The sequence below is a fragment of the Scyliorhinus torazame genome, chromosome 8, assembly GCF_047496885.1.
Source record: "Scyliorhinus torazame isolate Kashiwa2021f chromosome 8, sScyTor2.1, whole genome shotgun sequence".
Taxonomy (NCBI): Eukaryota; Metazoa; Chordata; class Chondrichthyes; order Carcharhiniformes; family Scyliorhinidae; genus Scyliorhinus; species Scyliorhinus torazame.
This window is the reverse complement of record NC_092714.1, coordinates 238,633,977-238,660,889: the sequence shown is the minus strand read 5'-3', so window position 1 is coordinate 238,660,889 and position 26,913 is coordinate 238,633,977. Positions and strand designations below refer to the sequence as shown.

Genomic DNA, 26,913 nt, shown 5'->3' with positions numbered 1-26,913 from the left:
ATACTTTGTTGAATGAACATTGCCCCAAAGAGACCAGTTGTCACCATACATTCTAATCGTAAACTTTTTTCAAAATAAATTTAGAGCAGCAATTTTAAAATTTTTTACCCGGGACCCACTTTTACCAATCGATGGACCTTCGGGACCCACACTGGCCAACATACGTGACCCATGCCGCCTGACCTTCGCGACACACAAGGGAGAGAATGTGCAAACTCCGCACGAACAGTGACCCAGGGCCGGGATTGGACCCAGGTCCTCGGCGCCGTGAAGCAGCAGTGGCAACCACTGCGCACCGTGCTGCCCCCTTATATAATAGTTCTGACAATATATTGGACAAGTAAGCCCCCACATCCAGTGCTTCTACCAATGCCAATGTTTCTGCAGCTAATGTGGTTTTTACGGCTCTCATTTTCTTGGCCTCCTAAGCCAATGGACAACGCTTCTCACTTTTCCCCACCAAGAGTATGGTAAATCCTGCTATGTGAGAGTACCCATCTGGGAGGTTAGTGTGTGAAGCATCACTAAAAATGGCCAACCTCATTTCTTCTGGCTCATCCAAAGCTGTGAATTTGAGCACGCATCTTTCTGAACATAACTTTGCATGTTTCATCATGCTACTTAGCTATAACACATCAAAGCTAGCATCATGTCTAGTTTGAGTACCCAACCAGTTCAACTGCCCAACCAAACTTCTGTTTCTTCGTTGGTAGCTGGATCCTCTTTTTGTGAGGATCTAACCAGTTATGGGGATATGATTCACACTTTTGAGATTGAACTGCTGGCTGATTCAGTGTCACTCCTGTCTTGTTTTGTTCAATGCCGAAACCTATGTATTTAAAGACCCCTGAAGCCCGACTTCCTACCTTATCCTCGGAATTATCCCTTGTGCAAATTTAACAGTGCCTCCCCAAAGGAAATAGTCAACATGCATGATTAAATTCCAGCTAGTTTCTCCTTATGGTACCAGATGGGTGGTATGGTAGCACAGTGGTTAGCACTGTTGCTTCACAACGCCAGGGTCACGGATTCGATTCCCGGCTTGGGTCACTGTTTGTGCAGAGTCTGCACGTTCTCCCGGTGTCAGTGTGGGTTTCCTCCGGGTGCTCCGGTTTCCTCCCACAAGTCCCAAAAGGCGAGCTATTAGGTAATTTGGATATTCTGAATTCTCCCTCCGTGTACCCAAGCAAGGCCTGAATGTGGCAACTAAGGGCCTTCCACAGTAACTTCATTGCAGCGTTAATGTAAGCCTACTTGTGACAATAAAGATCATTTAAAGTAGAACATCGCAGGTCCACCTTTAATTGCACGCAGGCCTCACTGAAAAATACCATACTTTTGACCCATCATTCAATCCGTAAACACACTTGTTCAATTTCCACAGCTTTCCTTCTACCTCACTAGCTTCTTTGAGCTGTTTCAAATATTTGAGACTTCTCCCTTTGTAAAAACATAGCCTTTATGTCAATGGATTTGCATTCCCAAGGGTACGCTGCCAAAATAACCAAAAGAAAATCTTCAAAACTTTCCCTGCAGTAGGTAAGTCCACCCTGACCCCCAATCTCTCTTCAAAGCCTCGGTTTGCTGCTTTGGCTTTATACGCTTCATCTGGGAGTACCTTTTTCTACACCAGTGAGATAAAGCTGGCTGTCCGCTGTCAGGTACCTCAGTATATACTTGAAACTCCTTCCAACTCTGTTTCGCTTCCTTTATTAGCTTATTTTCCAGCTAGTTACTAAAATCCCTCAGTCATGGACTTCTACTTCTATTAAGGTTGCTAACTTGCTCTCTAGGCCTCATTCTAATCAAACTACAGCCTGTACTTCCCTTTCTGAACTAATTATATGATCTTTCTCCCATACAAGCAGAGCTTTGTCACTTCGTGATTTTTCTTTCTGGGGTCACGGCCACAGTCAGAACTGATACTTCGTTTTTTGGGTCACCACATCTTTACATCATTTTGCCAATACATAAGTTTTGCTGCTTGTTCAGCTTCCTGCACATATAACCAATTTTTGTATTTTTCCAAAGGTTGCCCCTCCTCACCCTATTCTACTAGCATCCCTCCACACCTTCTGGCATGCATGTTACTTTTATGCCCACTTTAGGTAGTTGTCCTTTTGAACAAATACAGGGTAGCGTCATCCTGTCTATCAACCTCATGATGTGTGCGTACATGTGCGTGTGCAAACTGCATGGTTTCTCCTCACTTTGTGTTGTTCAAGACCTGCGAATGTATAGTGAGTACCAATCAACCAAAGAATGTACTTGAACAATTTTATTCCCGTGTTGTACCATCACTACTTTCCCATTACTCCATATTACATTGCCAGGCCATTTCCACTCTTTTTGTCCTTCCTTTTTATAATATACCATAGCACCAAGCTGAGATTGTATCCCTGATAGCCTTATGCAGTATCATAAGGCTCACCGAATTGCAATTTACAATCTGTTTAATTAGCCAATATTTTATGCAACATGTCATCTGTTACACATAAATAGGCCCTAATGCATAACCACAATGTTTAGATTTTCGCACGTATCTTGAAATTCCTCATCGGCAAATTCCTCACAATTATTGGTCAGGAACTTTGTGGTGTTCCTAATCCTGTTGCTACTCATTTTTCTATAACATCAACAACTTTTTGTCTTTGCTACGTATCACAGTGGATAGGCTAAATCTGGTAGCCATATCTATGAAGTGTAGTATATAAATACTGCTATCTTTGTCCCAAGCTTTCAAGTCCATTGCCACTGCGTCATTAAACTCCCTAGCTAGTGGCAAGCTCACAACATGACACGGTGGTGTCTTGAGCTTTTCTTCCTGCAGTTTTCGCATTAAGCAGCAATTTGTTCAATTAGGTCATCATATCATTTGTCAAGTACTCCTGCATCTTGAAGTAGAATCTTCAGTTTCTGTGGTGCTGGATATGCAAACTGTCTGTGTCATTGGTTAACAAAAAATAATGAATCTTTTGATGAGAAATCTCTGGCTTCCTTTGCGGTAAGCAGCAATGGCCAGATCGAGTAAAATGCAGATCCACATATTTTCCAAACACTATAGCTCCATTATTCTTATCTAGCATAATTTGAGCCTTCTTCATCTCAGGTCGACTTAACAATAGCGGTATCTCGTTACAAACCACATCAGTACTGATCAACAAATTGATCTCTGGTCTTATAAGGGAGGACTACCCATCTGGAGGATGTTGCCATCTCCAAACCTGAAGCAGATGTTACTTTCATACTCCCTGACCATCTGCCGGACTGTCTCAAGAGACCCCAGACAGCAGTTAAACCAATTCACACCACACACTGTAGAAGTAGAACCACAGTCCAAAACTGTACTTTGAAGGAACCAACCATCAGTATGCTTGTTACTGGATTTAAACTCAGTGACCAATATAATTCCATCATGGCAGTCACCATCATTTTCAGTCTCATAGAGCATAACAGCGCAGTACAGGCCCTTCGACCCTCGATGTTGCGCCGACCTGTGAAACCACTCTAAAGCCCATCTACACTATTTCTTTATCGTCCATGTCTATCCAATGACCATTTGAATGCCCTTAGTGTTGGCGAGTCCACTACTGTGGCAGGCAGGGCATTCCACACCCTTACTACTCTCCGAGTAAAGAACCTACCTCTGACATCTGTCCTATATCTATCTCCCCTCAATTTAAAGCTATGTCCCCCTCGTGCTAGACATCACCATCCGAGGAAAAAGGCTCTCACTGTCCACCCTATCTAATCCTCTGATCATCTTGTATGCCTCAATTAAGTCACCTCTTAACCTTCTTCTCGCTTACGAAAACAGCCTCAAGTCCCTCAGCATTCCCTCATAAGATCTTCCCTCCATACCAGGCAACATTCTGGTAAATCTCCTCTGCGCCCTTTCCAATGCTTCCACATCCTTCCTATAATGCGGCGACCAGAATTGCACGCAATACTCCAAATGCTGCCGCACCAGAGTTTTGAACAGCCTGCAACATGACCTCATGGCTCCGAAACTCAATCCCTCTACCAATAAAAGCAAACACACCGTACGCCTTCTCAACAACCCTCTCAACCTGGGTGGCAACTTTCAGGGATCTATGTACATGGACACAGAGATCTCTCTGCTCATCCACACTACCAAGAATCTTACCATTAGCCCAGTACTCTGTCTTCCTGTTATTCCTTCCAAAATGAATCACCTCACACTTTTCTGCATTAAACTCCATTTGCCACCTCTCAGCCCAGCAGCTTATCAATGTCCCTCTGTAACTTGTAACATCCTTCCGCACTGTCCACAACTCCACTGACTTTAGTGTCATCTGCAAATTTACTCACCCATCTCAGGGGTTACTTCACAACACTGTTTCTTTGCTGCGAACGGTTTGTCGCATAATAATACTGGGAATCACAGTGGAAACACCAGTTAACCATGCCCTGTACATTTTTTGAATTTAAATGCCTACGTCACCGTCCCAGGCAGGCCTTGTGTCCCAACTTTCAAACTGACTAGGATTATGACAGCTTTCAAACCTCCTATCATTAGTCTAATCTGTGTTTTGGAATTTTCGTCTAATGTCTGGTTGACCTTGGAATTGAGCCACCATTGAATCCTCTATCCTTTGTTTTATGGCATTTTGTTTGCATATGCTGGGAACGACTGTTTTCCTAAATAGGCTGCAGCTATTTGATCTAGGAGAGATTCTTTCCCTTGGAATTGAACCTCCGCTAATACAAAAAGACTAACGACATGGAAAATGCAAACACAGTCCAGTAATTTAAACACCAATACGGATGCCGGAATCTAAAGTGCAAATCTCTGTAGTCTTTTGTAACATTTTGGGCAGCACGGTAACATAGTGGTTAGCACAATTGCTTCACAGCTCCAGGGTCCCAAGTTTGATTCCCAGCTTGGATCACTGTCTGTGTGGAGTCTGCACGTTCTCCCCGTGTGCGCGTGAGTTTTCTCCGGGTGCTCCGGTTTCCTACCAGTCCAAAGATGTGCAGGTTAGGTGGATTGGCCATGCTAAATTGACCTTAAGTGTCCAAAATTGCTCTTAGTGTTGGGTGGGGTTACTGAGTTATGGGGATAGGGTGGAGGTGTGGGCATGGGTAGGGTGCTCTTTCAAAAAGAGCCGGTGCAGACTCGATGGGCCAAATGGCCTCCTTCTGCACTGTAAATTCTATGAAATTTATCAAAAACCATGATATGTTCTTCCATGGACTGATCCTCCAATTTCCTAAACCTATCAAAGATTGCCCAGGCTTTATATGCTTCCAATAACTCGTCCGTTTTGTAAAACATACCCAAAAATTGTAACCAAAGGTCCAATCCCTCTTCTTGATCCAGATCATCCATCTTCCACTCTGAAAATACCTTACTCATGATCTTGCTTTTGGCTGGAAATAATAGTGCTAATGCCATACCTTGCTTCTTTCTGGGTATGAAAGTAATCCGGGTTCACCTTTCATCTTCAGTTTTCCATTGCTCATACGGTTCAGAGTAAGAGAATATCGGTGGTAGTTAAAACTTGCAATTTTGCACCATCCTTCTGCCATTCTGGAATTGCCAGCATCAGTACACTTGTTTTCCCTCAGAGGATTGAGACAAAAGGCGTCACATAACATCAGTCAATCACCAGGTTTATCCTCTGCCACAATTGGTTACTTACAATGAGGGGCTACGTTGGCAGTATCAATCCAGTCTGGTCTTTTAGGTGCAAGCTGTTTATTTGTAAGCCACTTCCTTACAGCTACTAACCCACAAGAAGCGCTCACACCAGTGTTCCAGCTGTTTGTATTTATAGGATAACCAATGTCACATGTTTAACTAGCAATTCCCGTAACAAGGTATTTGCCATACAATGATTAATAACACACCTTGACTTGTGCCTTTTAGATGGGGTCAGGCTTTGTGGAGTCACTCGCCGCAGGATTCCCAGCCTCTGACCTGCTCTGGCAGCCATAGTATTTATGTGGCCAGTTCAGTTTATGGTCAATCGTAACCCCCAGGATTTTGATAGGAGATCTAGCGATAGTAATGCCATTGAATGTCAAGAGGAGATAGTTAGATCCTCTCTTGTTCGAGAAGATCATTGCCTGGCACCTGTGTGACGTGAATGTTACTTGCTGACAACCTGAAATTGTGCATTTGGACGTGCACTACTTCTGTATCTGAGGAGTTGCAAATTGTGCTAAACATTGTTCAGTCACCATCGAATATCCCCACTTTTGATTTTATGATGGAAAGAAGGTAATTGTTGAAGCATCTGAACGTGTTTGGTCCCAGGACCTGAGGAACACCTGCAGCAGTGTCCGTGAACTGAGATGATTGATCTCACACCACCACAACCATCTTCCTTTATACCAGGCATGACTAAGCAGTGCTGGAAATGTTGTTAATCTGCGCAAAATGTTGTAAATGCCTTCTGGAAGTTCTACAGAAAACATCCGCAGACGTGCCACCAACCCCAGTTAGTGCTCAAAAGAAATTCACCTGGATTAGTCATGCATGAGCTACACATCATAAATAAAATCATAACTTGTTCAAATTCTCTTCGGAGAGGTTTCATGTTTCCTTATTTCTCCCTCCTGTTTTAAACAATGGAGTGACATTTGCAATTTCCAATCCAACGACCGCTATTCCTGAATCTAGGGAAAACAATGATCAGAAATACACCTGCAATTCCCCCATGTTTAGGGTTTAAATTTCCAGAAGCTCAGAGTTTGCATTTATCTATCCTAAGACGCATTATTTTCTCCATTACCATTTTTACAAATCTTCCTCTTGGAAAACAAATAGGACCCGAGGTACACCATTTAACAAGTCTGTAATTTCCAAATTATCCTTCAATCACACCTGCATGCATCTTACAGTTCCATATTACCCCTGACCACACTCCTTTTTAATGTAATAAAACATTTACAGATGGTTTGGATATCCCTCAAGTTCTTGTTCATGCTCAATTTTCACCTTAATACTGCATTTGCACAATTTGTCTTCTTTAGTTATCTTAGTCTGCTGGATTTCCATTTTGTTTAATTTGCGCAAGCCTTTCTTAGCTTAATACCATCTCTTATCTTGTTTGTAGACCATGGAACTTTTTCCTTTTAAAGGGAGTGTACCAGTTTTGTATTTAATCAAATGCTATTTTGAATACATCACACTTATCTGTAGATTCACCTATCAACAGATCACCCCAATTCACTCTTTTGATTTATTGCTCACCCTTTTAAAATCTTGGTTCCACAAGTTGCTATTACTTCCCCCTCGCTCTCAAATCCAGTAACAAATGAAATCATATTATGGTCACCATTGGCAATATGTTCCTTTAGCCAGATGAACCAATTCAGGTTTGTCATTAAATCCGTTATGGACCTTATTCCTCAACAATTCGAAAACTGTTCCAGAAAATTGCCCCAAATGCATTTCAGAAATCACTGCCTTTACCATAAGATATATAAGCAGAATTAGGCCATTCGACCCATCGAGTCTGCTCCGCCATTCGATCATGACTAATATATTCCTTATCCCCATTCTCCTGCCTTCTCCTCATAACCCCTGATCCCCTTATTACTCAAGAACACCAGAATTGTGCTGGAGGTGCTGTTACCTACAGGGCTACAGACCAAGAGCTGGAAGGTGGTGGAATTAGACAGAATAGTTCTTTCTTAGAACAAAGAACTAGGAGCAGGAATAGGCAATTTAGCCTCTCGGGCCTGATCCACCGTTCAATAAGATCATGGCCTCAACTCCACCATTCTGCCCGCTCTCTATAACCCTTCAACCCATCTCTTCCTTGAGTTTAGAATCAGGGGCAATGAGTAAATTTGAGTGTATATGCCTAAACTGCTCAATCTCTCTTCATAAGACAAGCTAGTTTGTGAAAATTAAAATCTCCCATAACCACATTATTTCTGCTTTCATCAATTACCTTCCCTCCATCGTCAGGTGAAAAGTGGAGATGTTCATTCATTAATGCACATTGCTCAGCACCAATGGCTATTCCTCTACTACAAAAGCAGCCCGTGTCCATATTCAGCAAGATCTTAAGTGGCAAATAACAAATCATGTCACCAAGTGCGCGAAAATGATCATCTCCAAGAAGAGGGAATCAATTCACCTCCATTTGACATTCAATGGCATTATCATCGCTGAACATACCTTCGACTAGAAACTGAATGCGATTAGCCACATCAATACTGTGGTTACGAGAAAAGGTCAAGACACTGGGAAACCTGCGGCAAGTAATTCACCTCCTGACTCCCCAAAGGTTACCCAGCATCTACAACGTACAAGTCAAGAGTGTGATGGAATACACTCCACTTGCCTGCATGTGTGAAGCTCCAACAAGACAAAGCAGTCCACTTATCCAGTACCCCATCCCCCACCTTAAACATTCACTTCTTCCACCACAGACACTTTGACAGCAGTTGCATCATCTACAAGCTACTTACCAGGTGACTTCAACTGCACCTTCCAAACCCATGACCCCAAACACCTAAAAAGAGAAGGGCAGACGATGCCTGGGAACGCCACCATCTCCAAATTCCCCTCCAAGCCACACACCATCCTGACTTTGAACAATATTGCCATTCCTTCACTGTCAATGGTTCAAAATCCTAGAATTCCATTCCTAATACATCTGGGTGTACCTGCACCCCATGGACAGCAGTGGCTCATGACCACCTTCTCAAGGCCAATCAAGAATGGGCAACAAATTCTGGCCGAGCCAGAGATGACCATATTCCATTAAAATATATGCTTTCTCTTTTCTATCCAGAGTCTATCCTAGACTTAATGGTGAATTTCTCATGATCAAAATCTCCACACTAAGGCCAGTACCTCCACTGCTAAAACTGCTACAAAAGAACAATGTGTACAGTTAAGCACCTGTTCATCATTCAACTGTTACTAAAAGTCAGGTGAATTAGGAAGTTCAGTGCCAGTTTCAACAATACTGAAGATTGTTGTTATGGTCGAGTAGCAAATGAACAAAGTTAAAATAATCATTCTGACACATATTCAAGGATTCTATCACAGCCAAATGGCAATTATCAACTGTCAAAGTTGCCCACAGAGACCTAGCGCAGATGTGATGTCCTAATGGCCTGTGTTAATCCTGTTAAATGTAATGACATTTATAAATAGGGATGAAGGAATAATCTATTGTTTGACAGCAGGGCCAGACCAAGACTCATCCCACATTGCATAACCCAATATTTTTGCATGTTACAAACTGCAGGGTTGGTATAGTTATTGATGTGTTAGACTGACTGGTTCGATGTGGACTGCACTTGATGCAGGGAAGCGAGAAGCAGACGTCTAACACTGGAGAAAATCCAACACTGTTTTATTCAACGATAGAACTTATGTACATGTTCAGCTGTGAGTCAACATTATACCGAACTGACTGGAGACCTTGTATTAGCCTGGCCACTTACTAGCTACCACATGCTGTTTGCACTGGCTAGCTCGTGGACTCTGACTGTCTCAGTGGCTGGGTCCAGAGAGAGTGGGAAACCTAGCCCTCTGGCTTTATAGTGGTAGTGTTCTGTCTGGTGATTGGCTGCACTGTGTTGTGTGCTTATTGGTCGTCCTGTATGTCAATCACTGCCTGTCTGCACTTCAGTATATACAGGAGTAGATATTATGAGTTATCTTGATCTCACATTACTTTGTTAAATGCTCACATTATACAGCTAGCTTCAGAGCTTACAAGCTACTCAGGAATGAATTCCTAACTTTAAATATGTAGCACAGTGGAAAAATAAGAAAAACTGCTTTTGTGTCATTAAATGTAGCACACAAAAAAAGCTCTTCTCTTTACTTGCAGTAAAAGTTCCGCGAATCATATCAGGGCTATGACCACTTACCTTGTTCTCCGGCAAGATCTACAGTACCATCATCTTTGAAAATTGATGACTGCAGTGTTAGCTTGTGGAGATCACAGCAGGCAGAAAGGGCAACTGTTCAATTTGAGTAATTCTGGATTATTTTCCTTAAAATTCAAATTTTATACTTCTGTACTCAATAAATCTTTGATCAGATATGTTATGAAGTTATGCCCCTTAATTTTAAAAATATGATTTTTCAATGTCAACTGACTGGAACGTTTGCAATTTGAACAAAGAGCAAACTTCTCAAAAAGGCACAGAGAGAGCAAACTTCTCAAAAAGGCACAGAGAGAGCAAACTTCTCAAAAATGCACAGAGAGAGCAAACTTCTCAAAAATGCACAGAGAGCAAACTTCTCAAAAATGCACAGAGAGCAAACTTCTCAAAAATGCACAGAGAGCAAACTTCTCAAAAATGCACAGAGAGAGCAAACTTCTCAAAAATGCACAGAGAGCAAACTTCTCAAAAATGCACAGAGAGAGCAAACTTCTCAAAAATGCACAGAGAGAGCAAACTTCTCAAAAATGCACAAAGAGAGCAAACTTCTCAAAAATGCAGTCACATTTCGAGGGGAAGGTGAGAAGCAGTCAAATCACTCTCATGGGACTGTAAAGAGAGACATTTCCTAGATTCCAGATATCCATCAAAACTGTCTAAGGAAGAGACATTAAAAATGCAAAGTACTGGATATTGAAACAAAGGCTGTCACAGACAATTGTACCCAAAACTTCTTGGAAATGCACAAGGCTGAAGGATTTCAAGGCAAGGCTGTCCAACGACTAAAGAGAGATTGCAAGTGATACAGATGAGGAAGTGTTCAGCAGAGGAAACAAGTGGAGAGCTCTCATTCCTCCTCTAGAACCTACGAGCGAACTTGCGAGATTTTGTAATTATTGCATCTGAAGCTGTCCATGTCCAAATGTAACAAGACCTGACAACATCCATGCTGGGGCTGATAAGTGACAAGTAACATTCGCACCACACAAGTGCCAGACAACAACAATCTCCAACAAGACAGAATTTAACCAGCTCCCCATTTCATTCAATGGCATTCCCATCGCCAAATCCCCCATCATTAACATCTCGGAGGTTACCGTCGAATAGAATCTTAACTGGACTGGACTAGCCATATAAATACTGTGGCTAAAAAAGCAGGTCAGAGGCTAGGAATTTTGCAGTGAGCAACATCATCCTGACTCTCCAAACCCTGTCCATCATTTACAAGGCAGAAGTCAGGAGTATGATGGAATACTCTCCACTTTCTCCAGCAACACCAGAATCTCAACACCATCCAGGACAAAGCAGCCCAGCTGATTGGCACCCACCAAAAACATTCATTCTCTCCACCACTCAACGAACAGTAGTAGCAGTGTACACCATCTACAAGATGCACTGCAGAATTCATCAAGGCTCCTTAGACATCACCTTCCAAACCTATGACCACTACGATCTAGAAGGGGAGGGAAACCAGACAAAGAGGATCACCTCCACCTCCCAAGTGCCCCTCCAAGTCAACCACCATCCTTACTTGAAAATACAACGCCGTTCCTTCACAGTCGCTGGGTCAAAATCCTGGAACTGGTTGTACTTACACAACATGGACTACAGCGGGCAATAAAGGATGGCCTAGACAATGCCGCCCACAGCCCAAAAGTTAATAAAGGAAAAATGACCGCATTGAAAAAACAGCTAACCTATAACTGCCACAATCTAAGCCTCAACATCTGGCCGCTTGCGCACATGCCCTAATGACTGCATATGGGTGGAATACTTGACGTGCATTTTTATTATTTGTATCCTAAATTTAGTGGAAGGCACCAGGGGGTCGGGAAAGAATTCCGGGAAAGTCAAGAAAAGGATTTCAAATTAAAACAGCTAGAACCAAGAAGATAGGATCCCACTGTGACCATTGAAGACACACCTAGTGAAGGAACCACAACTAGCTCAGACTTGAGGGCTGAGATATTCAACTTTCCCCATTTATCTCCACGTTAATGAGGAAGACTTGAATCTCTTTTGAAAGACTAGTACAGCAGTTAAAGTGACCAGCCCCAAACGGGACCCTGCTGTTGCAGAGTAGGTTGACAGGAAAAGCTCACAAGGTTTCGCACCCCCCTTGCCTGAGGAATTTGCAACAAGCTACGAGGCAGCAAGAAGGGCTCTTTTAAGTGCATACCAATTTGTGCCAGAAGCATACCATCGAAAATTCCATACCTTCAGGAAACTGCCCAACGAGTAATACCTGGAATTTGAACAGCTTAAGGAGTTTGCTTTTGACCGATGGATATGGGCATTTACAATGGAGGGCATCTCTGAAAACCTTTGTGAAATAATTATCCTCGAAGAATTTCTAAATTCCATAGTTTTCTTGATAAGAATTCACAGGGAGCAACCCAGGCAGCAACCCTAGCTTGCCCACAAACCCTCATCCCAAGGAATACCCTTCCCTAACCAACTGAAAAGCATACAAGGCCACAAGGCAGGACACCCTTGTGCTGATTACTGGAGGTTACGGGAAAAACCCTAGAAATCTGTTTAGGGGAGGAGGCACAAACTCCAGGCAGAAAATGGGAGTCAAACAGAGCACAACAGACCACGCTATGGCTCTGACTCAAGCAGCAAGTCCCTGCAAACTCACGGTGAGTGTGGATGAATTTTTTAAGTTACCAAGATTTTGTATCAAAATGAAATGCTGGGGAAAAAAACATGATCTTTTCACCTGAGAGTGCAGTCAATGCCAAGGTAATGTAAAAGGATATTGAAGGAGGGCGGGTACATGCCCATTCCTCAATATCGGGTGCACCTGGAGTGCAACCTTACATCAGGACCAGTGATCGTGAGAGTCACTCCAAGTTTTCCTGTGGATGGGGTTAACCTGCTCCTTGGCAATGGACTGAGTATCAAAAGTGATAGCATCCCCATTAGTCTCAGAAGCCATTCGAGGTCAGGCAGAGAACAGCTGCAAGAGAAAGTGACTGTCATTTTCCCTGACTGTGTGGTAACCTGATCTATGGCCAGAGAACGAAGTGGCACTGTAGACAGATGACCCTACTGTTTGGTTACCTGAGAACGTTGTCAGGAGTCCAAAGGACCCAAGAAGTAGGTATTTCATGGTTGCGGCTCAGCAAGCAGAGTTGCTGATAAAAAAACAAACTTTAAAACCAGGCCGCCCAAACTAAAGCGGAGGAAGAAGAAATTGCTGAATGCTACAACATTAAAAATGAGCTGCTGGTGAGGAAGTACCCTACAAATGAGGAATGGACAGTAATGCAACAGGTAGTGATGCCGCTGAGGTACTGTGGGGAAATATTAAGCTTAGATGGCTGGGCATGTTGGTAGACCCAACTGAAGTTCTTGGTGTATCACCCACAGTCGCAGGGGGCGCTAAAAAGGCATCACCTGACCCTAAAATCCATCGGGGCAAACTGGCATGAGATCCCCATGACTGGGATAAAGGACTAGGTTTTACTCTGTGTGCTACCAGAGACTCACTCAATGAGTCCACCGGTTTTACTCGGTTTGAATTGGTTTATAACAAAAGCCCTTGAGGATGAGGGGAACAGTGAGGATGAATTGGAGGGAGATGTGAATGAGGCCCAAACTGAACCCCCGACTAGGAAACACGTTTGAGTGAAGTTTACCCACTTAAATGCAGAACAGCGAGGAGACCAGAAAAGGCTGCTCATTGCATTTAAAAGCATCTGTCGAGACAAGCCAGGCTGCACCACTTTAACGCCACGTGACAAGGATGTGGAAAAGGCCCTTCCCACAAGGCAACTCCCTACCATCTAGGTCCAGAAAAGCTTGCCCAGTTTCAGGAGGAGGCTAATTACACGCTGGAGCACCGACTAATAGTCTTAGCAGCTATGTCTGGAGCCCCCAGTTGTGTTCATGCACAGGTTGGACAAGGTTCTGCAGTACCAGAAGATTAATGTAGTGACCAGAGCAGACTCCTACCTGGTCCCCCATCTGGAAGACCATAGATAAGGTCGGGAATGCAGCCTACATTACAGAGAAAAATTTTACTCAAGAGATATTGGCAAGTTCCCTTGATCACCTGCCTACATGAACGAAACCTCCGCTTAATGACTGTGGCTGGGTTACACCAGTGTTGCGTCATGCTATTTGGAATAAAATTCCCCAGCCACTTTTCAAAGACTTGCGAATCAGGCAGTGGCAGACTTACCCAACTGCATAGTGTAACTAGACAACTATCTAGTGTTCAGTGACACCTGGGAAACTCACTTAGAGCAACTGGAAGCCTTCTTCCAGAAATTAATCAACTGACCTAGTGATCATTCTTCCAGAAATTAGTCAACTGACATAGTGATCAATCAGCGAGTTTGCCAAAGATTGGACTTTATTTGATTTGTCATGTGTACCGAGGTACAGTGAAAAGTATTGTTCTGCGTACAGTCCAGACAGATTGTTCCATACATGACAAAAACATAGGACCTACATAAATACACAATGTAAATATATTTGCACAGGCATCGGGTGAAGCATATGGAGCATAGTACTATTCAGTAGAGAAGATGTGTGAATAAATCAGTTCAGTCCATAAGAGGATCATTCAGGAATCTGGTAATAACAGGGAAGCTGTTCTTGAACCTTTTTGTGCATGTTCTCAGACTTTTGTATCTCCTGCCCGATGGAAGTCTTAGATGGCCTACCTAAACATGTAGTGGCCAGGGACAAAAACTGCCCAGAGCTGTACAGTAGAAGTCATAGTACAGTTTCTCAATTCTCACAAAAAAAAAACAGGAAATCATGAGATTTTTAGGGATATATGGGTTCTACTGCAATTTTCTCCAAAAGTTCAGCACTATGGTTGCCCCACTGTGAGTTCTGCTACAGAAAAACAGCAAACATAGTATGGGCCGAGAAATGCCGTACAGCCTTTTGAGAAGCTAAAAGCCATTTTAACAAATGAGTCAGTGCTAGCAGCTCCAGGCTTCAGCCAAGCATTTAAAGTGGCCATCGATGCTAGTGACCTCAGGACTGGAGCTCTCCTCCACGAGGACGAATCAGGAAGAGACCCCAATTGGGTACTTCTCCAAAATATTGAACAAAGATCAGAAGGTATTCCACAGTAAAAAAAAAGAAACCCTAGGTTCATTACTGACTCTCAAACACTTTCTGATGCACAAGTCCGGAATGGATAGAGGGAAACCACAATTTACACTAACCACAACTCTTGTGACCTTTGTCGAGAAACTCAAAACGATGAATGCAAGGTTACTTCATTAAAATCTGTTTTTCCAACCACATCACCTAAAAATCATACATAATGCAGGAAAGTCAAATGTCACCCTGTCCAGAACCTAAAGAGACTCAGTTAGAACTGAGGGGATAATCCAGACCAAGGATATGAGAGTGAATGGAAGTGAATGTGTTTATATAACTTGTAATGAAACAAGAGTGAATCTCATTTCATTTAATGTAATGGGCAGGTGTTACAAATTACATCTTTATTTTTGAAACTTGATTTTTTTTTTCAACTTTCAACTGACTGGAACTTTTGCAATTTGAAAGGAGACAGAGCAAACTTCTTAAAAAGCATGATCACATTCCAAGGTGAAGGTGAGAAACAGACAAATCAACACCTAGGGCAGTGGTCTCTAACCAGTGTGAAGACTCCCACCTCACCAAGTGTGCTGCCAAAAAAAGATTAAAAATTCATGTAATTAAACTAAAACTAGCCTTAGTCTTCAGCTCTGGGTTTGGCATCTCCAAGACCCCACAAATCTTGGGCCTCCTGTGAATGCAACTGGCTGGGAAAGAGCCACACACCCTTGGTTTAGATTTTTTAATGGTGATTAGGCCTGTATGACCAACGGGACTTGGGAGCTGAAAACAAAAGTCCCATGTGCCCGAACAAAAAGCGAAAACTAAAGAAAAGGGCACAAAAACCATAGGAGAGAGACAGGGAGAGAATAAAAACAGGAGAGAGGGCAGAGAGAAGTTAAAAAACAAGTTCTCAGTAAGGGAAGAAGGCTGAGAAAATCAGAGGTGTAAGTAACTCAAATTTTTAAAATATAATATAGAGGTGTGTCATGACCTATAAAAGGTTGGAGCCTACTGTTCTAGGGACTGCAAGGAGAGATATTTTGTACAATTCAAACACCCAAAACTTAAAATTGTCTAACAGATATTAAAAATTCAAAGTACTGAATATGGAAACAATGACTCCCACAGACAAGACACACCCAAAACCTCCTGGAAACATACAATGAGCCTACCACCGAACTGTGATTACTTAATATTTGTAACACCGCATCCAAAAAGCCATCCGTACACCTCAAGGCAATGGACACTTAATCATATTTTTTTTTTCCCGCTGGACTCTAGCCCCTCTTATTTCATAGAATTTACAGTGCAGAAGGAGGCCATTCGGCCCATCGAGTCTGCACCGGCTCTTGGAAAGAGCACCCCACCCAAAGTCCACACCTCCACCCTACCCCCATAACCCAGTAACCCCACCCAACACGAAGGGCAATTTTGGACACTATGGGCAATTTAGCATGGCCAATCTACCTAACCTGCACATCTTTGGACTGTGGGAGGAAACTGGAGCACCCGGAGGAAACCCATGCACACGCAGGGAGAACGTGCAGACTCCGCACAGACAGTGACCCAAGCTAGGAATCGATCTGATGTGTGCACACACATGTCCCAATGACAGTATAATGTCACATTTTTATTATTTTATTCCTCTGGGAAACTTAAACCTTTGCTGTGAACAACTGAGGAGGATGAATATGGGGGAGCTAGTTCACCTCTTCTTACCTGGTTGTAACAGATGTCAGAATAAAACATTCAGTTACAATTGTGTGGCCATTTGGAGTAATGGAATGCTAAAATACTCAATTATCACAAATTTACAACTCTGCACTTTAATTGCCATCTGGTCAGAACGGTATAGATTTCCATTTTAAGTGAATCTGCCCTATCTTATTTCTAAGTTGTAATCTTACAGTAGGCAACATAAGGAGGAACTTATTTACTTGTAATTATATAAAGTCTGAAGTGTGCTCACAACAAATTGCTTTAATATAGAACTTGATAGTAAAATATCCTAGTGCACATAATGGGAATAAGTTAATTTTAAATTTTATGGAGCATCATAAAAAGATCAAATAAATAAAGAGTGGTGGAAAATTGTTTGGGAGTGGTGAGGGGGTGGGATAGTTTAAGACAGCCACCGAACAATGAAACAAAGCAAGTCGGGGAGGCATAAGAGGCCAGAATTGGAACAAAGGTTTTCACAATTGTTAAGGTGGAGGAGCTTTCAGAGATGGATTTGAACATATGGGTGAGAATTTTAATTTTGAGGCTGTGTGGACCAGGATCCAATGTAGATTAGTGAGTATATGGGTAATGGATATATGTGGTTTGAAGCAAGTTATAATTTAGACTATACAGTAGTGAATGATGACAAGACATTGGCAGGAATGGTGGTATCTCACAATAACATTCAGGGCTCTAAAATGATTTTAGTTCAATTCAATGTTACGTCAATTCAATTTAATACATTTCAATCTCAAAAATGACCACCAAAAATAACAGATTCTTAAGATAGAGCACATCAGAAAGTGTTGTAAAACTGCTAATCATGGAGCATATTTTCTTTCAACATTACATAGAGATGAAGCTCAGGGATCATTTAATAAATAGATGCCACAGTCAAAAGCAATTGAGGCTAGACAATTAACATCTTATATTGGGAAACATATAACCTTCATGCTTGTAGCTCACCATTTAAATGAGTTGTGGTCACATGTCATCTCGAGAGCAACCTACAATTCAACAAACCATTCCAAAAATAGAGATATGTCAATCCTACAACATTGTTGATTTGCAGAAAGATGTAATTGATTCCCGAGGCAAACTGCAATATGGAATAATTCATGCATTTGTTAAAAACCATCTGAATTCCTTGTTCCGATTACAAACTTCTCTCAGGCAATATTTGTAAGGCTACCATCTTCGAGGATTAATGAGTATGAGCCATGGAGCTCAGTAAAGAAATGAGTAATCAGCACACCCTGCATTGCAGCAATCAAAACTGTATCCCTCGTACGTCACCATTAACTAACTGCCACAGAGTCAGTTTCAGAATAAGGACCAACAAATTCTGAGATCATATCCTTTACAATTTATGTGTGGCACAATAAACCTTTAAATTTATTCATATGGGATTACTTTCAGCATTGGTATAGAGACTCACCGCAAAAGGTCAACAGTGAAATGTTCTTGTGCAAAATGTAGACGGCTTAATTAATTGTTGGTGAATTCTCAGCCCTTTTGAGTACTGTCACAGGTATTATTAATACAAGTCAAAATATGTACAGTTGACGCTTCAGGTTTATGTTTAGTAATAATAATCTACTGTGAAAAGTCACTGTGACTGGCCACATTCCAACGCCAGTTTGGGTAATGAGCCGGTATGGGAATTGAACCCGTGCTGCTGGCCTTGTTCTGCATTACAAACCAGCTGTCCAGCCCACTGAGCTAAAGTATTTAGACAAATTAATTTAGCTGTTAAAATGTCTTTTACTTAAGTTCAAGGTGTCTAAATTTGGAATATTTATCCAACCATTTGGAAAAAGATACAGAATATAACAAAACTCAGTATGGGTATACTGGAGAATTATACTTTCGTAGTAGTGACATTACAACACAGACCAGGGTGGCTGCAGTAATTCGCAGCCCTTTTGAGTACTGTTACAGATATTAATACAAGTCAAAATATGTACAGTTGACGCTTCAGGTTTACGTTTCGTAATAATAATAACAATAATCTTTTATTGTCACAAGTAGGCTTACATTAACACTGCCATGTAGTTACTGTGAAAAGCCCCTAGTCGCGGAAAATGGTACAGAATATAATAAAACTCAATGTGTATATACTGGAGAATTATATTTTCTTAGTAGTGACATTCCAACAGACCAGGGTGGCTGCAGTGACAAAAAATGCAAAATAAAGAATACTGAGGCAATTATTAATACCACTGAATGCAATGAAAACAGAGATTGAGCAATAATTGAATAGTAGGTGGTGACAGGCAATAGTTGGCAGGAGCAGACAGCTTACTGTCAAGAATAAGCTGTGCTTCAAGCTAGAGGCAAGAACAATTCAACATGTAAGAAATGGGAGATCTGGGTGTAGAGACAATGTGAACAGGCCAAAGAAGTAAACAAACACTCTGCATACAGGCATTTAACTACTTATTCCAATCACTTCAGGATATGACTGCAGGAGATCTCAGGGGAGTGTCCGAGGCCCAACCATCTTTAGCTGCTTCAATTACCTTCTTTCCATCATAAAGTCACGAGTGGGGAGGTCCTCGCTGATGACTGAACGATGTTCAGCACCAATCATGACTCCTCAGATACTGAAGTAGTCCACATCCAAATGTAACAAGAACTGGGCAATACACTGACAAGTGGAAGTAACATTCATGCCATACAAGCTCTAGGCAATGACCATTTCCAACAAGAGAATCTAACCACCTCCTGATGACATTTAATGGCATTACCACCACTGAATCCCCCACTATCAACATCCTGGGTGCTGCTATTGACCAGAAACTCAAATCAACTAGGGCAGCACAGTGATTGGCACTGCTGCCTCACAGCTCCAGGGTTCAATTCCGGCCTTGGGTAACTGTCTGTGTGGAGTTTGCACTTTTCCCCCAGTGACTGAGTGGGTTTCCTCCAGGTGCTCGGGTTTCCTCCAACAGTCCAAAGGTGTGCAGGTTAGGAGGATTGGCTATGCTAAATTGCCCTTTAGTGTCCAAAATTTAGACGGGGTTACTGGATGATGGGGTGGAGGCGCGGGCTTAAGTCGGGTGCTCTTTCCAAGGCCAGTGCAGTCTTGATGGGCTGAATGGCCTCTTTCTGTACTGTAATGAGGATGCAGGGATCCTACAGCATGATCTGGACAGGTTGGGCGAGTGAGCAAATCAATGGCAGATGCAGTATAATTTGGTAAGTGTGAGGTTATTCACTTTGGAAGCAAAAACAGGGAGGCAGATTACTACCTAAATGGTTGTAAATTGGGAGAGGGGAGTGTGCAGCTGGGACCTGGGTGTCCTTGTGCACCAGTTGCTGAAGGTAAGCATGCAGGTGCAGAAGGCGGTAAAGAAGTCTAATGGTATGTTGGCCTTCATTGCGAGAGGTTCCGAGTTGCTGCAATTATACAGGGCCTTGGTGAGGCCACACCTGGAGTATTGTGTGCAGTTTTGGTCTCCTTCTCTGTGGAAGGATGTTCTTGCTCTCGAGGGAGTACAGCGAAGGTTTACCAGACTGATTCCAGGGATGGCGGGACTGTCATATGAGGAGAGATTGACTAGGTTAGAATTGGTCTCGCTGGAGTTCAGGAGAATGAGGGGCAATCTCAAAGACTTATAACATTTTAACGGGACTAGACAGGGTAGATGTAGGGAAGATGTTACCAATGATGGGTATGTCCAGCACCAGGGGTCACAGTCTGAGGATTCAGGGTAAACCATTTTGGGCACATCCAAGGAGACATTTCTTCAGCCAAAGAGTGGTGAGCCTGTGGAATTCATTACCACAGGAAATAGTTGATGCCAAAACATTGCATATATTCAAGAGGCGGCTAGATATAGCACTCGGGGAGAATGGCATCAAAGGCTATGGGGAGAAAGCAGGATTAGGCTATTGATTTGGATGATCAGTCATGATCGTGATGAATGGCGGAGCAGGCTCGAAGGGTCAAACAGCCTCCTCCTATCTTCTATGTATCTGTAAATTTTATGATTCTATATATACATTGTGGTTACAAGAGGTCACAGACTAGGAATCTTGCGGCGAATAACTCACCTCCCGACTCTGTAAAGCCTTTCCACAATCTACAAGGCACAAGTCAGGAGTGTGATGGAATTCTCTCCACTTGCCTGGATGAGTGTAGCATCAAGAAAACTTAAGAATCTTGACATCATCCAGGATAAAACAGCATGCTTGATTGGCACCTCTTCCAAAAACATTCACTCCCTCCACCACTGATGCACAGCAGCAGCACAACTACAAGATACATTGCAACTCACCACGGCTCCTTAAACAGCACCTTCCAAACCCACGACCACTACCATTTAGAAGGACAAGGGCAGCAGATGCATGAGCACACCACCACCTGGAAGTACCCTCCAAGTCACTCATTCACCACCCTGACTTGGAAATATATCACCATTCCTTCATTGTCATTTGGTCAAAATCCTGGAACTCCTTGTTGAACAGCACGGCAGATGTACCTACACCACAGGCACTGCAATGGTTCAAGAAGGCAGCTCACCACCACATTCTCAAGATCAATTAGAGGGACAATGGATGCAGCCTAGCCTTTGAGTGAATTTTTAAAAACTACCACTCTAGTAGACAGGGGAACAGTTGCCAGAAATGCTGTGGAATGTTAGCAGATTAGAAATAAGGCCATGCGGGGTCACCCAAATCCGTGCATGGATTTCCTCTTTCTAGGTCTTGCTTAATTCCACTCCCCCTACTAGATTGCATGTTGGACAAACAGCTCAGAAGTATTAGGGAGGTGGTAGAAATGGACATGAACACAATGGGGGGGGGGGGGGGGGGGGGGGGAGAAAGAGAGAGAGAGAGAGAGAGAGAGAAAGAGCGTCGAGATCCAGGATGGATCCTTTAGGATTCCAAAGGTGGTGTGTGGAAATAACCTAATTGCTAGAGATGTTCTGACAATAACTGGATTAGTAACAATGAAACCAAGCAACTAACATTGGAGAAGGCAGTTTGTAGCACGGTCTAAACAACTGAGTCAGAGCTTGGAAGAATAATGCCCATAGAAATACACAGCACTGAAGGAGATGATCCGTTACATGTTCCTCTATTTTCCCCCTCGTCATAGAATCCTTAATAATAATCTTTTATTGTCACAAGTATGAAGTTACTGTGAAAAGCCCCTAGTCGCCACATTCCGGCGCCTGTTCGGGTAAGCTGGTACGAGAATTGAACCCACGCTTCTAGCCTTGTTCTGCATCACAAACCAGCTGTCTAGCCCACTGAGCTAAACCAGCCCTTACAGTACAGGAGGCCATTCGGCCATCGAGTCTGCACCAACCTGTCGAAAGACCACCACACCTAGGCCCAGTCCCCCGCCCTGTTCCTGCAACCCCACTCTAAGGGGCAATTTAGCATGCCCAATCCACCTAACTTGCACATCTTTGGACTGTAGGAGGAAACTGAGCACCCGGAGGAAACCCACGCAGACATGGGGAGAATGTGGAAACTCCACAGCCACCCAAGTAGGAATCGAACCTGGGTCCATGGCACGGTGTTATCCTCCTACAAATATTTTCCATATCCAATTCACTTTGAAAGTTACTGAATCTGCTCCCACCAGCTTTTAGACCGTGCACTGCAGATTGTAACAATTCACTGCATAATATAACTTTTGATCCCTTACAAAGGAAAAAATGGTCACTAACAAAATATTGATGACTAAAGGATTTAACAAAGTGTATTTTCCAAGATGGCCCCAATACGAGATACAAAATAATACTAACATTATTACGGAATTGCTGGATACAGTATATAACTTGAACATGATATGAACAAAATAACTGGTCTAGGTGGCATTCTACTAGCTGAAAGTAACTCAAGAATGCCCTGGTAGTCACTTGTATAAATAAATACTGGGATTGTTTGCTAAGTGATAGAGCAAATGGCGTGGCCTCAAGAATCAATGTAGCATTGATGATCAGTTAAATAGTTTATGGGCATGCATGTGACAGTGGTATAATGAGGGCGGCACAGTGATTAACATTGGTGACCCGAGCCAAGTTCAATTCCGACCTTGGGTTACTGTGCGTGTGGAGTTTGCAGGCTCTTCCCAGGTTTGCATGAGTGCTCCGGTTTCCTCCCAGTCCAAACGTGCACATGTTAGGTGAATTGGCCACGGTATAATTGCCCTTAAATGTCCAAAAGGGTAGGAGGGGTTACAGGGAGATATTTTCCAAGAGGCAACAAAGAGGCAAGCTGCCACGGAAACACGACGACAAAGGGGGTCTGAACACACGAGGCATGGAGATGGTTTTTGTGACACCATAAGACATAGGAGCGGAAGGCCATTCGGCCCATCGAGTCCACTCCACCATTCAATCATGGCTGATTCCAACTCCATTTATCCGCTCTCTCTCCATAGCCCTTAATTCCTCGAGCAATCAAGAATTTATCAACTGCTGTCTTAAAGACACTCAACGTCCCAGCCTCCACCGCCCTCTGTGGCAATGAATTCCACACTCCCACCACGCTCTGGCTGAAGAAATTTCTCCTCTTCTCTGTTCTAAGGTGACTCCCTTTTATTCTAAGGCTGTGCCTCCGGGTCCTAGTCTACCCTGCTAATGGAAACAACTTCCCTACGTCCACCCTATCTAAGCCATTCATTATCTTGTAAATTTCTATTAGATCTCCCCTCAACCTCCTAAACTCCAATGAATATAATCCCAGGATCCTCAGACGTTCATCGTATGTTAGGCCTACCATTCCTGGGATCATCCGTGTGAATCTCCGCTGGACCCGCTCCAGTGCCAGTATGTCCTTCCTGAGGTGTGGGGTACAAAATTGCTCACAGTATTCTAAATGGTGCCTAACTAATGCTTTATAAAGCTTCAGAAGTACATCCCTGCTTTTATATTCCAAGCCTCTTGAGATAAATGACAACATTGCATTTGCTTTCTTAATTACAGACTCAACCTGCAAGTTTACCTTTAGAGAATCCTAGACTAGGACTCCCAAGTCCCTTTGCACTTTAGCATTATGAATTTTGTCACCGTTTAGAAAATAGTCCATGTCTCTATTCTTTTTTCCAAAGTGCAAGACCTCACACTCGCCCACGTTGAATTTCATCAGCCATTTCTTGGACCACTCTCCTAAACTGTCTAAATCTTTCTGCAACCTCCCCACCTCCTCCACCTATCTTTGTATCATCAGCAAACTTAGCCAGAATGCCCCCAGTCCCATCATCTAGATCGTTAATATATAAAGAGAACAGCTGTGGCCCCAACACTGAACCCTGTAGGACACCACTCGTCACCGTTACATGCTTTGAGGGGCAATCAGGACCGGCTCAGTGACTCGTGCCAAAAATAAAAAAAGGGAGGCAGAATCTTTTCCCCACCCCAAAAAGATTTAAGACGTTTACAAAGTTCAAAGAAAGCCGAGGATGGCCCGAACAGGATTGAAGCCCGCGCCATGTTAACCATGTGCATCCAGGACGGCTCTCAGACATTGCAACATTTGCAGCTCCTCGCCCTGCCGGGAGGAGGGAGTGGGAGAGACAGGTGATTGACGTCCTGTCCAGCCAATAGGAGCCGCGGGTTCCGCCAGCCCAATGAGGCGGCGCCCGGGGGCGCAGGCGGGGCAGGGCACGGCGGGGACAGTGCTGAGCAGACGGACCTATCCGTCTGTAAAACAGCAGCGCCCTGTCTGACAGATAACCACACACACTGATAAAAGCTGAGGGGAAATGTATGCCAGGAAAATCGCCTGCCCCTTAAAAGCCGCCGAGCACCCCCAAACAACTAAAATCAAAGGGCCAGGAGTCATAACACCTGGGGGAAGCCTCCTTGCGACATGATCTCCATCTTTAAAAAAAACCTGAAGCGATAAAGGCCCCAACGTGAATAAAATTCTTAAACGGGGTTAAAAAAAAGGCACCACGTCTACTCAAGGAATTAGTTTTAAAGGAGTTATGTAAAGATACGTCCCGACAGCTTCCGTGCCCCCGAATGCAGCAAAGCAGATTAAAAGACAAAAGAAAAGACAGGGCCCCTACTACCTCATTCGGGGCCAAGATAAACGGACGCAGCCGACGCTGGACAGACCCAACCCATTCAAAAGGAACCTTTCAGTCCACCGCCAATGCAATTCCGCCGCCAAAGTAGGCGGGTGGATCGCCTTCCTCCAGCTGAGTGCAGTTGAAATAAACCTATGTCATTCTTCTCCTTTAAAAATAAATGTCACGAACAGAATTAATCAACCGGCGGGTCAACAATGTTTGCGCGAAAAGAACAAATAATGCTCACTTGCCGGCCGCTCCTCGAGATCGATCGCTCGCTCTCCCTCTTCTCCCTCTTCCTCTTCCCCCTCTCTCTCTCTCTCTCTCTCTCTCTCTCTTCCTTCCTTTTTCGCACAGACCGGATCCGACGCTCGGACTCCCTCGAACGTGAAAGGAAAGCTGCTAATTCAAACCCGCGCAGCGGTACGTCACTCGTAATACGTCACAGACCCAGCTGCGAAGGCTTGCGTGGTCGTGAACTGCCAAGGCGGGCGCGAGCACGCTCGCTCGCTCGCTCCCTCCCCGGGCGGGGACGCTCACTCGCCCCTCCCATTCCGGGCGGGCACGCTCGCTCGCCCTCCCCTCCCGGGCGGGCTCGCTCGCTCGCTCGCACCCACGGAAAGTGCTGGAAGAAGGCAACTGGTGCATCATCTGCGGAATGAGAAACACGAAGTCGACTTTTCAAGTCCAACGTGACTTCCTCGGATCCAGCTTCATCCTACTTTCCAACATTTGGTCTGTACGGATCGGGGCATTTCAGGGTTATCTCCAAATATTATTTTTTAATTCGGTTATTTTTAAAAATTCTGCCTCTGCTACCCTTTCATACTTTCCCTCATCACCCTCGGGATGAAAAACTTCACCGTGCCTCCATGCTAATGGAAGCACTTATTTCAGCCCCTCACAATTGTATGCATCTCAATTTTCTCCCCATAGCAAAGAAAACAACTCTTCCCAACGCTTTCTGTCTTTAGGTAGATATGATGTGCAGATGCCGGAGTTGGACTGGGGTGAGCACAGTAAGAAGTTTTACAACACCAGGTTAAAGTCCAACAGGTTTGTTTCGATGTCATTAGCTTTCGGAGCGCTGCTCCTTCCTCAGGTGAATGAAGAGGTATGTTCCAGAAACAAATATATAGACAGATTCAAAGATGCCAGACAATGCTGGTAGGATTTCGCAGGCCAGATGGTGGGGGATGAATGTAATGCAACATGAATCCCAGGTCCCGGTTGAGGCTGCACTTATGTGTGCGGAACTTGGCTATAAGTTTCTGCTCGGCGATTCTGCGTTGTCGCGAGTCCTGAAGGCCGCCTTGGAGAACACTTACCCGGAGATCAAAGGCTGAATGCCCTTGACTGCTGAAGTTTTCCCCGACTGGAAGGGAACATTCCTGCCTGGTGATTGTTGCACGATGTCCGTTCATTCGTTGTCGCAGCGTCTGCATGGTCTCGCCAATGTACCACGCTTCGGTTCATCCTTTCCTGCAGCGTATGAGGTAGACAACGTTGGCCGAGTCGCACGAGTATGTACCGCGTACCTGGTGGGTGGTGTTCTCACGTATAATGGTGGTATCCATGTCGATGATCTGGCACGTCTTGCAGAGATTGCCATGGCAGGATTGTGTGGTGTCGTGGTCACTGTTCTGAAGGCTGAGTAGTTTGCTGCAAACAATGGTTTGTTTGAGGTTGCGTGTTGTTTGAAGGCAAGTAGCGGGGGGGGTGGGAATGACGTTGGCAAGATGTTCATCTTCATCGATGACGTGTTGAAGGCTGTGAAGAAGATGTAGTTTCTCCGCTCTGGGAAAGTACTGGACGACGAAGGGTATTCTGTCGGTTGTGTCCCATGTTTGTCTTCTGAGGAGGTCGGTGCAGTAGATAGGCAATGCTCAGCAGGTCTTGCAGCATGTGTGGAGAGAGTTAACTTTTCAGGTCAATGACCTTCCATAGAACATACAGTGCAGAAGGAGGCCATTCGGCCCATCGAATCTGCACCGACCCACTTAAGTCCTCACTTCCACCCTATCCCTGTAACCCAATAACCCCTTCCAGATGAGGACAGGCTATCCAATCTTTGTTCATAACTAAAATTCTCCAGCCTGGAAAAATACTCATGAATTTCCTCTCTTTCGTGTGCATCCTTTCAAAAAGCAGTGATCACAACTATGCAATAATATGGTTGTGGTAGAACTTGT

General features: G+C 43.7%; 1 protein-coding gene across 5 annotated transcripts in view; it reads right to left on the bottom strand.

Annotated features, from left to right (window-relative positions):
• Positions 1-25,024, bottom strand: part of LOC140428479 (microtubule-associated protein RP/EB family member 1-like) — a 107,129-nt gene extending 82,105 nt beyond the window's left edge. For 2 of the 5 annotated variants that reach the window (XM_072514992.1, XM_072514996.1), the window contains exon 1: positions 24,969-25,024. The gene's annotated coding sequence lies outside the window, so the exon portion shown is untranslated. Of the gene's footprint in view, positions 1-5,421; positions 5,443-24,721; positions 24,741-24,968 lie in introns of those variants that run through there. The other 3 variants (XM_072514993.1, XM_072514995.1, XM_072514994.1) reach the window with 3 other exon arrangements.
• Between the last annotated feature and the right edge of the window lie 1,889 nt (positions 25,025-26,913).